Below are 13,344 nucleotides of genomic sequence, written 5' to 3'. Positions count from 1 at the left end.
CCCGCCAAAGTCAATAGTGTAATTATTTACAATGTGAGTCGTTCTGGGGCCCTTCTTGCCCTGGTTGATCGTCCCGGGGTGAAAGCTGGTGTTGTTGAATCATTTGTTGGGCCCTCACTGGGCTGTTCTGCAGCTGGCCTTGCTGGGCTGCCTGGTGTGTTGGGCCCTGCAGAGCTGTTGTGGATGATGGGTTCTGCTTCGTGGTCAACCGTGGTACCAGTTGCCATTGGTGTGTATGTTGGGGGATCAAAAAAGGTAGGGTCCAAGGTGGGTTGCTCAGGATAGTCCGTGAATCTGAGTTTGATTTGGTCCAAGAGTTTCTGGTGAATGAGTCCATTTGAAAGTTTGACCCGAAACATCCTGCTCCCCTCTTTGGCTACGACAGTACCGGGAAGCCACTTGGGACCATGTCCATAATTTGATACAAATACAAGATCATTGATTTCAATCTCGCATGACACATTTGCACTATCATGGTATGCACATTGTTGAAGCCGCCTGCTCTCTACCTGTTCATGAAGATCAGGGTGAAGTAACGAGAACCTTGTCTTAAGTGCTCTTTTCATGAGCAGTTCAGCAGGTGTGATCCCAGTGAGTGAGTGTGGTCTTGTGCGGTAGCTAAGCAGAACTCGGGAAGGCGAGTCTGCAGTGAGCCTTCAGTTACCCTCTTCAAGCCCTGCATGATGGTTTGCACTGCTCTCTCTGCCTGACCATTGGACGCTGGATTAAACGGGGCAGATGTGACATGTTTGATCCCGTTACTGGTCATGAATTCTGTGAACTCAGCACTGGAAAAACATGGCCCCTTGTCGCTCACCAGGACATCGGGTAGGCTGTGTGTGGCAAACATGGCCCCCAGGCTTTCAGTATTGGCAGCCGACGTGCTAGCCGACATGATCTCATATTCAATCCACTTGGAGTACGCGTCTAGAACCACAAGGAACATTTTACCCAAGAATGGGCCTGCATAGCCGACGAGTACCCTAGACCCTAGTTTATGGTTTGGAGGGTCAAGACCATAAACTTAGCGGCGCCTCCCTGGGTACACTGCTTAACTGCGAGCATGTATTACATCTGTGAACGCAGGACTTTAAAGTCCTCATCCATACCAGGCCACCACACGTAGAATCTGGCAATCGCTTTCATCATTACGATGCCTGGATGGGTACTGTGGAGGTCATTGATGAAGATGTCTCTGCCCTTCTTGGGGACCACTACTCGATTGCCCCACAGAAGGCAGTCTGCCTGTAGAGATATTTCATCTTTGCGCCGCTGGAATGGCTTTATTTCTTCCTGCATTTCCACTGGGACAGTGGACCAGCTCCCATGAAGCACACAACTTTTGACTAGAGATAATAAGGGGTCCTGGCTAGTCCAGGTTTTGATCTGCCAGACAGTGACGGGTGATTGCTCACTCTCATGGCTAGATCTGCGGGCTGCACCATTTCCACACCCGTGGTGGGCAATGGCAGCCTACTGAGAGCATCGGCGCAGTTTTCTGTGCCTGGCCTGTGGCAGATGGCGTAGTTGTATGCGGACGTGAGTGCCCATCTCTGGATGCGGGCCGATGCATTGGTATTTACCCCTTACTCTCGGAGAACAGGGATATAAATGGCTTCTGGTCAGTTTCCAATTCGAATTTTAGCCCAAACAGGTATTGATGCATTTTCTTTACCCCATAGACACACGCTTACATTTCTTTCTCAATCATGCTGTCGGCTCTCTCAGCCTTAGACAGACTCCTGGATGCATAAGCAACCGGTTGCAGTTTTCTGAAATCATTAGCTTGTTGCAATACACACCTGATGCCATATGACGACACATCACATGCTAGAACCAAACGCTTACATGGATCATACAACACAAGCAATTTGTTTGAGCATAACAATTTTCTCGCTTTTACAAAGGCATTTTCTTAGCTTTTGCCCCAAACCCATTCGTCCCCTTTTCGTAGTAAGACATGCAGTGGCTCTAACAGTGTTCTGAGATCCGGTAAGAAGTTACCAAAGTAGTTCAGGAGTCCCAGAAATGACCGCAGCTCCGTCACGTTCTGTGGCCTCGGTGCATTCTCGATTGCTTCTGTCTTCGCGTTGGTGGGCCTGATGCCATCCGCCACAATCCTCCTTCCCAGGAACTCCACTTCAGGCACCAGGAAAATGCACTTCGAGCGTTTTAACCTGAGCCCCATGCGGTTGAGTCGACTAAGATCCACCTCCAGGTTCTGCAGATGCTCGACTGTGTTCCGACCTGAGACCAAGATGTCATCCTGGAAGACCACGGTGTGCGGGACCGACTTCAGTAAGCTTTCCATGTTTCTCTGGAATATCATCGCCGCCGAACGGATTCCAAACAAAAAGACCTTTACGCGTGTTGATGCAGGTGAGGGCCTTCGATGATTCCTCCAGTTCCTGCGTCATGTAGGCTGAAGTCAGATCCAGCTTTGTGAACGTCTTTCCTCCTGCCAGCATTGCAAAGAGGTCGTCGGCTTTTGGTTGTGGGTATTGGTCCTGCAGGGAGAAATGATTGATAGTTACTTTGTAATCGTCACAGATTCTGACGGTGCCGTCTCCCTTGAGGACTGGGACGATAGGACTAGCCCACTCGTTGAACTTGATCAGGGAAATGATGCCCTCTCGTTGCAGCCGGTTTGAACCAGTGAAGGAAATTTGTTTAAGACCTGGGCACAAGAAGTGTCTTCAGCGGGCGATAGCGCTCGGACGTCGTCCCAGTTCCAGCGTATCTTTCCCAGCCAGCTCCTGCTGAGCAGCGTGGGACCGTCGCCCGATACCCCCCAGAGTGGTAGCTTGTGCACCGCTCCACCGTCGGAGACCTTTACGCTAGCACTGCCGATTACAGGAATCAGTTCTTTCATGTAAGTTCTTAATTTCGTGCGAACTGGAGTTAAGACTGGCCTTGAGGCCTTGTTGCACCACAACCTTTCAAAAGTCTTTTTGCCCATGATGGACTGGCTCGCGCCCGTGTCCAGCTCTATTGACACCAGGAGTCCATTTAGTTCAACATTCAGCATTATCGGGGGACAATTCGTGGTGAATGTGTGCACCCCATGTACCTCTGCCTCCTCGATCTGAGGCTCTGGTTCATCATGATCCTCCGTGGATCTCTCCTCCTCTGCAACATGGTGGTTTGCAGGTTTAACAGGCTTAGCAACTCACCTGCACACTTGTTGGAGGTGTCCCATTGTTCCACAGCCCTTGCACACGTACTCTTTGAATCGGCATGAATGGAAACGATGATCACTCCCGCAGCGTCAACAAGGTGTTAATGGCCTTGCACTCATCAACCTTGATGGTGGACTCTCAGACATCTGCGGACGTGTAGCTGCAGGTATGTGTGACCTGCCCTGTACGCTACGATTCGAAAACAACATCACTTTGTTCACAGTACTTGTAGCAGTACTTGTGTGCTGAGAGATTTGCTTTGTATTGTCACTGGTGGCAATGAACGCCTGGGCTATCGCTATGGCCTGACTCAAGGTTGGGGTTTCTACAGTCAAAAGTTTGCGAAGTATGGTTTCGTGACCAATGCCAAGTACGAAAAAGTCTCTGAGCATGTGCTCCAAAAGTCCTTCAAATGCGTAATGTAGTGCAAGGCGTCTTAGCTCGGCGACATAACTCGCCACTTCCTGGCCTTCAGACCTTTTTTAGGTGTAGAACTGGTACCTTACCATCAGAATGCTTTCCTTTGGGCTCAAATGCTCTCGGACCAGTGTGCACAAATCGTCGTACAATTTCTCTGTGGGTATCGCTGGAGTGAGCAGATTCTTCATAAAGCCATACGTTGGTGCCCCACAGACGGTGAGGAGGATCGCCCTTCATTTGGTAGCACTCTCTTCCGCATCCAGCTCGTTGGCCACGAAGTATTGGTCGAGTCGCTCCACAAAAGTTTCCCAATCATCTCCCTCCAAGAATTTCTTCAGGATGCCCACTGTTCTCTGCATCTTTGGGTTCGCTATCTGTATCTCGTCGCCAGTTGTTGTGTATGGAGAAAGAGTCAGACTGAACACTGTGAGCTCAAAGTAAAGTGTGACCTTAGTCTTTTATTGCAGGTCTTCAGAGAGCCTCTCCAACCTCTAAAGCCTCCTTAAATACCTGTACTCCCAAGGGATTATGGGATCTCTTTGGAGTCCAGGGGATGAGCCCTCTGCTGGCTGTACAGGGTAAATACAAGTATACATATATAACAATTATCTCGTGTTGGTTCTCTCACCACTTGCCGTAAGCCGAATGCTCAGGGCTCGGTCAGTGGTGGCATTACCGAGCCAGTCTTGGTGATGGCCGTTGAGGTCCTCCTGTGTCCTTGCTTTACCCCACAGTGCTTTACCTCACCCATTTCTCTTTGTTGCAGGATGCTGACGTTTAAAGCCATTGCGCAGGTGTTTATCCTGGGTTGTACTTGGATTTTTGGATTGCTCCAGTTTCAGGTCGAAGCCGGGGTGATGGCCTATTTATTCACCATCGTCAACAGTTTCCAGGGCACCTTCATCTTCATCATTCTCTGTGTGTTAAATCCTAAGGTAGGGAATATCATCTCGTTCGATCACAAAGTGACTATCGATGGTTAGTGGTGTGCCACAGGGATCGGTGCTGGGACCACAACTGTTCACAATATACATAGATGACCTGGAAGAGGGGACAGAATGTAGTGTAACAAAATTTGCAGATGACACTAAGATTAGTGAGAAAGCGGGTTGTGTAGACGATACAGAGTTTGCAAAGAGATTTGGATAGGTTAAGCAAATGGGCTAAGGTTTGGCAGATGGAATACAATGTCTGAAAGTGTGAGGTCATCCACCTTGGGGAAAAAAACAGTAAAGGGAATATTATTTGAATGGGGAGAAATTACAACATGCTGAGGTGCAGAGGGACCTGGGGGGTCCTTGTGCATGAATCCCAAAAAGCTAGTTTGCAGGTGCAGCAGGTAATCAGGAAGGCGAATGGAATGTTGGCCTTCATTGCGAGAGGGATGGAGTACAAAAGCAGGGAGGTCCTGCTGCAACTGTATAGGGTATTGGTGAGGCCGCAGCTGGAGTACTGCGTGCAGTTTTGGTCACCTTACTTAAGGAAGGATATACTGGCTTTGGATGAGACAATTCACTCGGCTGATTCTGGAGATGAGGGGGTTACCTTATGATGATAGATTGAGTAGACTGGGTCTTTACTCGTTGGAGTTCAGAAGGATGAGGGTTGATCTTGTAGAAACATTTAAAATCATGAAAGGGATAGACAAGATAGAGGCAGAGAGGTTGTTTCCACTGGTAGGGGAGACTAGAACTAGGGGGCACAGCCTCAAAATACAAGGGAGCCAATTTAAAACCGAGTTGAGAAGGAATTTCTTCTCCCAGAGGGTTGTGAATCTGTGGAATTCTCTGCCCAAGGAAGCAGTTGAGGCTAGCTCATTGAATGTATTCAAGTCACAGATAGATAGATTTTTAACTAATAAGGGAATTAAGGGTTACGGGGAGAGGGCGGGTAAGTGGAGCTGAGTCCACAGCCAGATCAGCCATGATCTTATTGAATGGCGGAGCAGGCTCGAGAGGCTAGATGGCCAACTCCTGTTCCTAATTCTTATGTTCTTATGACTGTTATGAGCTGATAGGACAGGTACCATCCTGTGGAACCGATGTCCTTTCTTCGTTTTCCCTCTGCTGACAGAGCTGGTGGGTCCTGGGGGCTGGTTCCATGAGCCATCTCCAGTCCCTTGTCGGAATGGCCACTCTTTAGGCGGGAGGCCAGGCAGTGAATGCCGGCATAGTATTGGAGCAACAGCGTCAAGCTCTGTCCTTCCATCATCAGACACCCGCTTTCCGACAGGGATCACTGAAGGGTGCTTGGGAGCGGGAGCACCGGCTGATTGCTGCCCCTCTGGGTACTGAGGCCAACTGTCGCCCCCAGATTGTGCCCCGCCTGCGATCAGCAAGTGCAGTGCAGAGAAGGGACAGTACCTGTAACTTTCTGCAATAAACACTCTTTCAGAAAGTCACAGTCGGTGCTGAATATGAGGAAGAGTTTTATTCTTATTTCGCACAAACATTTTCAATCTTTCCGACACATTCAGTTATAAGGCGGGTATCTCACAGTGGTGAGCTTTAGGAAGGAGGTGAAGGATTTGGAGAGGGTACAGGAGAGATTTACCAGAATGGTTCCAGGGATGAAGGATTACCGATACATGGATAGACTGGAGAAGCTGGACTTGTTCTCCTTAGAGCAGAGAAGGCTAAGAGGAGATTTGATCGAGGGGTTCCAAATCATGAAAGGTTTCGACAGAGTAACTGTTTGCAATAGCTGAAGGCTCGGTAACCAGAGGGCATATATTTAAGGTGATTGGCAAAAGAACCAGAGGCGACATGAGGAATGTCATGGTATGTAACACCACTGTATTACAGTATACACTCAACCTAGATGCACACCTTGACCACAAGGGGTGAACTTGTGGGAGACACTCCTTACCTGATCACACAGGTATAAAAAGGGAGGTCCCACGCAGGGTCATTGTCTTTGGAGGCCTGTGAATAAAGAGTTAAGGTCACAGAGTGACCTTGTCCCCAGAATGTGCCTCGTGTGGTTTCATAATGTAACATAAAGACTTTACATTGGCGACGAGAAAGGGGAATTCACGACCGACGAGAATGGCCACCGGTAGCGCAGAGGAACGGTACTGTGTTGGGGAAGACTGGGACGATTTTGTTGAGAGGCTTCAGCAAAGCTTCGTTATGAAAGAATGGCTGGGGGATGCAGCGGCCAACAAGCGAAGGACTCATCTTTTGACCAGCTGCAGACCAAAGACTTACACGCTCATGAAGGACTTACAAGCACCTGAAAATGCGGCAGACAAAACCTTTGAAGAACTTAGCAAATTGATCGGAGAGCACCTCAAACCGGCGAGTAGCATACATATGGCCCGAAACAGATTCTACACCCACTGACGTCATGAAGGACAGAGCATATTGGACTTCATAGCGGACCTCCGCCGTTTGGCCAGCCTCTGTAAGTTCAGAGACGCCTGCATGGGGGAGATGCTAAGGGACTTCTTTATCGAGGGCATCGGTCATGCGGGAATTTTCCGCAAATTAATTGAGAACAAGGATTTGACCTTGGAAACGGCGGCGTCGATAGCTCAAACTTTCATGGCGGGGGAGGAAGAGACGAAAATAATATATGCGCGCAATTCTGCCTCTAACGCGGCAATGGATCAGGGAGTCAACATCATCGATGCGACTCAGAACCCTGCAGGCAGGCAGGGGCAGTCCGACACTCCCCAAGCAGCAATAGACCCCAGAGTAGGACTTCAACAGAGACAATGGCAGGCTGAACGGACATTCACGCCATCACAGTGGACAATGCGGCCCGTGATGGGGCCATTGACACCCACTAATAGGGTACTTAAGAGCAGTCAAAGGGACAGTCAGCACGGAATGCCTGGCCATAGTCCCTTTGTTCCCAACAATGGAAACTTTAACTCGTGCTGGAGGTGTGGTGGAAAACACTCAGCTAGATCTTGCAGATTTCAACAGTTTGTCTGTAGGAACCACAACCTCAGTGGCCACTTAGCTCGAATGTGCAGGATGCCTGCAACCAGACTAATATATAAGGCGGATGGACCAGAAGAGTGTTCTTTGAGACAGGATGACTTTTGGGGCAAATCGATGGATGCCAAGGTTCAGCGGGTCCATGTGGCAAATATTCACAGTTCATACGCCAAAACGCCACCAATGATGATGATGAGGGTTTTATTAAATGGTATCCCAGTGCGCATGGAGCTGGACACTGGGGCCAGCCAGTCACTCATAGGCGTTCAGCAACTTGAGAAGCGATGGCCACTTAAAGCCAGTAGACCCAAATTAACACGTATTGAGACACAATTACGGACTTACACTAAAGAAATCATTCCGGTGCTAGGCAGTGCAATGTTGGCTGTCACACACAATGGGTTAGTAAATCGGCTGCCGCTCTGGATTGTCCCGGGCAATGGTCCCGCACTGTTGGGGAGGAGCTGGTTAGCCGAGATGAACTGGAAATGGGGGGATGTACACGCAATGTCATCTGTGGAGCGAAGTTCGTGCTCACAAGTCCTACAACAATTCGATTCACTATTCCAACCTGGCGTCGGGACTTTCAAAGGCAGGCCAGTGCACCACAAAGCCAGAGCGGTGCCATATGTGATGCGGGAAAAGATCGAGAGCGAATTGGACCGGCTGTTGAGAGAGGGCATCTTCTCGCCTGTTGAATTCAGCGACTGGGCAAGCCCCATTGTTCCCGTCCTATAAGTGGATGGTTCTGTAAGGATCTGTGGCGACTGCAAGGCCACCATCAATCGGGTGTCCCTAAAAGATCAATACTCACTCCCGAGAGCGGAGGACCTCTTCGCCACGCTGGCAGGCGGCAAGCTGTTCACCAAGTTGGACCTCACTTCAGCCTATACGACCCAGGAACTGGCCGACGAATCTAAACTACTGACCACCATCACCACGCACAAGGGACTGTTCGTTTATAACAGGTGCCCATTTGGCATTCGATCAACGGCCGCGATTTTGCAAAGAAACGTGGAAAGCCTGCTTAAATCCATTTCTGGAACGATTGTATTCCAGGACGACATCCTCATCACGGGTCAAGACACCGAAGAACACCTCCACAACCTGGAGGAGGTGCTACGCCGACTGGACCGGGTAGGCCTGCGACTCAAGAAGTCTAAATGTGTGTTCTTAGCTCCTGAGGTTGAGTTTCTGGGCAGGAGCATTGCTGCTGATGGGATTCGGCCCACCGAATCCAAAACAGAGGCGATTCGACGAGCACCCAGGCCCTGCAACACGTCAGAATTGCATTCATTCCTGGGACTGTTGAACTATTTCGGTAACTTTCTGCCGAACTTTAGCACGTTGTTGGAGCCACTACACGTGCCCCTGCGTAAAGGTTGCGATTAGTTTTGGCCGGACTGTCAGGAACGGGCTTTTGATCAGGCGCGAAACCTACTTTGTTCAAACAAGTTGTTGACCCTGTACGGCCCCTGTAAAAAATTGGTTCTGACATATGTTGCATCATCCTATGGGGTTGGGTGCGTGTTGCAGCAGGGCAATGCTGAGGGTGAACTACAACCAGTGGCTTATGCTTCCAGGTCGCTCACTCAAGCAGAACGGGGATATGGGATGGTCGAGAAGGAAACGCTTGCATGTGTCTATGGTATAAAAAAAATGCATCAGTATCTCTTTGGTCGGAAGTTTGAATTAGAGACGGACCACAAGCCATTAACATCCCTGTTGTCAGACAGCAAGGCTATCAATGCCAACGCATCTGCTCGCATACAGCGATGGGCTCTCACGCTGGCTGCTTATGACGACTCCATCCGGCACCAGCCCGGTACTGAAACTTGCACTGACGCGCTCAGCAGGCTTCCACTGGCCACCACTGAGGGGGCAGCAGAGCAAAGCGCTGAGATGGTCATGGCTGTTGATGCCTTTGACAGCACAGGCTCCCCCATCACAGCCCGCCAGATCAAAATCTGGACAAACAGAGATCCCCTCCTATCCCTGATTAAGAAATGTGTCCTGACTGGGAATTGGGCGCCCGCACACGGAGCATGCCCTGAGGAGGTCAGACCGTTCCACAGACGGATGGATGAGCTCTCCATCCAAGCCGACTGCCTACTATGGGTCACCCGGGTAGTTATGCCCCAGGAGGGCAGGGAGGCATTCATCAGGGAACTCCACAGCGAGTACCCAGGCATTGTGCTGATGAAGGCAATTGCCCGGTCACACGTTTGGTGGCCTGGAATTGATTCAGACCTGGAACACTGTGATCGCAGGTGCACGATGTGTGCCCAACTGGGTAATGCCGCCAGGGAGGCCCCGCTCAGCCCGTGGTCCTGGCCCACCAGGCCATGGTCACACATTCATGTTGACTACGTGGGCCCGTTCATGGGAAAGATGTTCCTTATTGTGGTAGATGCATACTCGAAATGGATCGAGTGCATCATTCTGAATTCATGCACGTCATCCACCACCGTGGAAAGCCTACGTGCGATCTTTGCAACCCATGGCTTGCCGGACATCCTGGTTAGTGATAATGGCCCATGGTTCACAAGCTACGAATTCTAAGAGTTTATGTCGGGCAATGGCATCAAACACGTCAGGTCTGCGCCGCTCAAGCCGGCCTCCAATGGCCAGGCGGAACATGCGGTCCAAATCATTAAGCAAGGTATGCTCAGGATTCAAGGACCCTCCCTACAATGCCGCCTATCGCGTCTCCTGCTGGCCTATAGATCCCGACCGCACTCGCTCATGGGGGTCCCGCCCGCAGAGCTACTAATGAAACGGACACTCAAAACTCGGTTGTCCCTCATTCACCCAGTCCTGACCGACATAGTTGAGGCCAAGCGCAAGTCACAAAACGAGTACCATGACCGCAATTCGAGAGGGAGATGTATAGAAATAAATGATCCTGCATTCGTCCTCAATCACGCCATGGGGCCCAAATGGCTTGAGGGCACTGTAATTGACAAAGAGGGGAATAGGGTCATCGTGGTAAAACTCAACAATGGTCAGATATGCCGTAAGCATCTGGACCAAGTAAAAAAAAAGGTTCAGCATCGACACGGAGGAACCTGAAGAAGACCATGAGATCGAGCTCACAACACCGCCAGTGAACGAGCAACAAGAGCAATTAGAAGAATGCACAGTCCCTGCGGTCAGCCCGGACAGGCCGGAATCACCACAGATGACAGACACTCACGTCAGTGTCCAACAACCAGAGCCCCATCTGCGGCGCTTCACGAGGGAGCGTAGACCACCTGAAAAACTTAACCTATGATCCCAATAAGGTTTTGGAGGTGGGGGGAGGTGATGTCATGTATGTAACCACAAAGTAACACCACTGTATTACTGTATACACTCAACCTAGATGCACAGCTTGACCACAAGGGGTGAACTTGTGGGAGACACTCCTTACCTGATCACACAGGTATAAAAAGGGAGGTCCCACGCAGGGTCATCGTCTTTGGAGTCCTGTGAATAAAGAGTTAAGGCCACAGAGTGACCTTGTCCCCAGAATGTGCCTCGTGTGGTTTCATACTGTAGAGTAAGGGCTTTACAAGGAAAAGTGTATTTACGCAGCGAGTGGTTAGGATTTAGAATGCACGGCCTGAGAGGGCGGTGGATACAGATTCAGTAGCAGCCTTCAAAAGGGAATTGGATCAATACCTGAAGGAGAAAAAATTGCCGGGATATGGGGAAAGGGCAGTGGGGCGCGACAGGGGGTGGGGGTTGCGTGGGGGAATGTGACTAACTGGTACACGGAGCATAGTGGTTATGTTACTGGATCCGTAATCCACAGGCCGGGACTAATGACCCGTTAGACTTGAGTTCAAAGCTCACCACAGCAGCTGGGGAATGTAAATTCAGTTAATGAAATAAAAAGTGAGTAAAGTAGTATCAGTAAAGAAACTCTTGAGTTGTTGTTTAAAACCCATCTGGTTCACCAATGTCTCTTAAGGGAGGGAAATCTGCCGCCCTAACCCGGTCTGGCCTATATGTGACTCCAAACCCACAGCAACGTGTTTGACTCTTAACTGCCCTCTGAAATGACCCAGCGAGACACTCAGTTGTATAAAACGACTCACCACCACCTACTCGGGGGCAATTAGGGATGGGCAATAAATGCTGGCCTTGCCGGCGATGCCCGCATCCCATGAATGAATTTTTAAAAACTGGTTTGCTCTTCGAAAAAGCCGGCACAGACTCGATGGGCCGAATGGCCTCCTTCTGTTCCGTTCTATTCAACAATTCCAAGAAGAGTTACAATAAGCAGAGGAAGTGTAATTTATCACAGGAAGTATCAGTTTTGACCAGCGATATTTGTAAAGAATGACTTGTGTATTTATATAGTGCCTTTGATGACCTCAGGGCAAATCAAAGTGCTTCACGGCCAATGAAACACTTTTGAAGTGTAGTCACTGTATAAATTAACTGTATTTAAATGTTATACTTAGAGCAGGTAGACTCTTGTGATGTATGTACCCGTGACTATGCTCACAGGTTGGTAGAGCGGTTTAAGTATGAGTGACTCAGACAGTCACGTGATGTTCACATGTCTCAATAAAACCCCAACCAGTTGGGTTCGGGGGATCCACGGCGAGGCAGGTGGTTGTGAGCCTGGTGGATGAACTGGTAATGTGTAGTGTGAATGTTAAACATTTGCTAATAAACCAACTAGTTCTTAATAGCTTTTAATTGTTCCCATTCGGTTACATATCACCGCAGTGCTGACTGTGTGTTGTATCTTGCCTTAAGGTGAGGGCCGAGTACCGGAGATGGTTTGCCAAGACGTTCAGAGCAAAGGACAGGTCGGCTTCACCGGAGGATATAGGCATCACAATGACAGCCATGTCGGTAAGTGGGTCTCGGCTGATATCACAGAATCTTAGAGTCGTACCGCACAGCAGGAGGCCATTCGACCATCGTCCTGTACCGGCTCTTTGAAAGAGCTGTCCAAATAGTCCCACTCCCCACCCCCTCTCTTTCCCCATCACACTGCAAATATTTCCTTTTTCAAGTAAATATCTAATTCCCTTTTGAAAGTTACTATCTGCTTTCAGGCATTGCGTTCCAGATCACAGCAACTCGCTGCGTTAAAAAAAATATTTCTCCTCATCTTCCCCCCCCCCCCTGGTTCTTTTGCCATTTACCTTAAATCTGTGTCCTCTGTTTACCGACCCTCCTGCCACTGGAACCATCTGATCCCTATCTACTCTATCAAAACCCCCTCATGATTTTGAGCACCTCTGTTAAATCTCCCCTTAACTTTATCTGCTCTGAAGGAGAACAATCCCAGCTTCTCCAGTCAAGTCAAAAACACAATAGTCGGGTTGTTAGCCGAAGCGCTGCCTTCAATATTCAGACTCTGCTGTCCTCAGCTGACCCTACGTCTTGTCTTCACACGTCAACATCACCTTCCGTTACCCATTGGTCGGTTACAGTGACCCAATCACTGGGGTTTCTGTTACTTCTCTCCTCATCTCTGTCACCAGCTTCTATCTGCAACCTCACCGAGGGGAAGTCCGGGGCAGAAAGATGCTCCTGTGATAACAAAAGGCCACATTCTGCATCTCAACACAAGCTGCACTTCCCCCATCGCTGGCTGAAGGCTCTGACTGGCCCAATCCACGCACCGGCTGAATGGGAAGATTTGTATTTTGGGGCTGTCTGCGTTCGGTATATATTACATATTTGAGTTGCTGTGAAATGTTGCTTGGGATACGTACAGCACAGAAACAGGCCATTCCGCCCAACAGGTCCCTGCGGTGTTTATGCTCCACACGTGCCTCCTCCCACTCCCC

General features: G+C 49.6%; 1 pseudogene; it reads left to right on the top strand.

The window, feature by feature from the left end:
- The window catches only part of LOC139237764 (adhesion G protein-coupled receptor E3-like), a 47,293-nt pseudogene that overhangs the window by 20,807 nt on the left and 13,142 nt on the right, over positions 1–13,344 (top strand).

The sequence above is a fragment of the Pristiophorus japonicus genome, chromosome 24, assembly GCF_044704955.1.
Source record: "Pristiophorus japonicus isolate sPriJap1 chromosome 24, sPriJap1.hap1, whole genome shotgun sequence".
Classification (NCBI taxonomy): domain Eukaryota; kingdom Metazoa; phylum Chordata; class Chondrichthyes; family Pristiophoridae; genus Pristiophorus; species Pristiophorus japonicus.
This window is presented reverse-complemented; position numbering and strand designations above follow the sequence as displayed.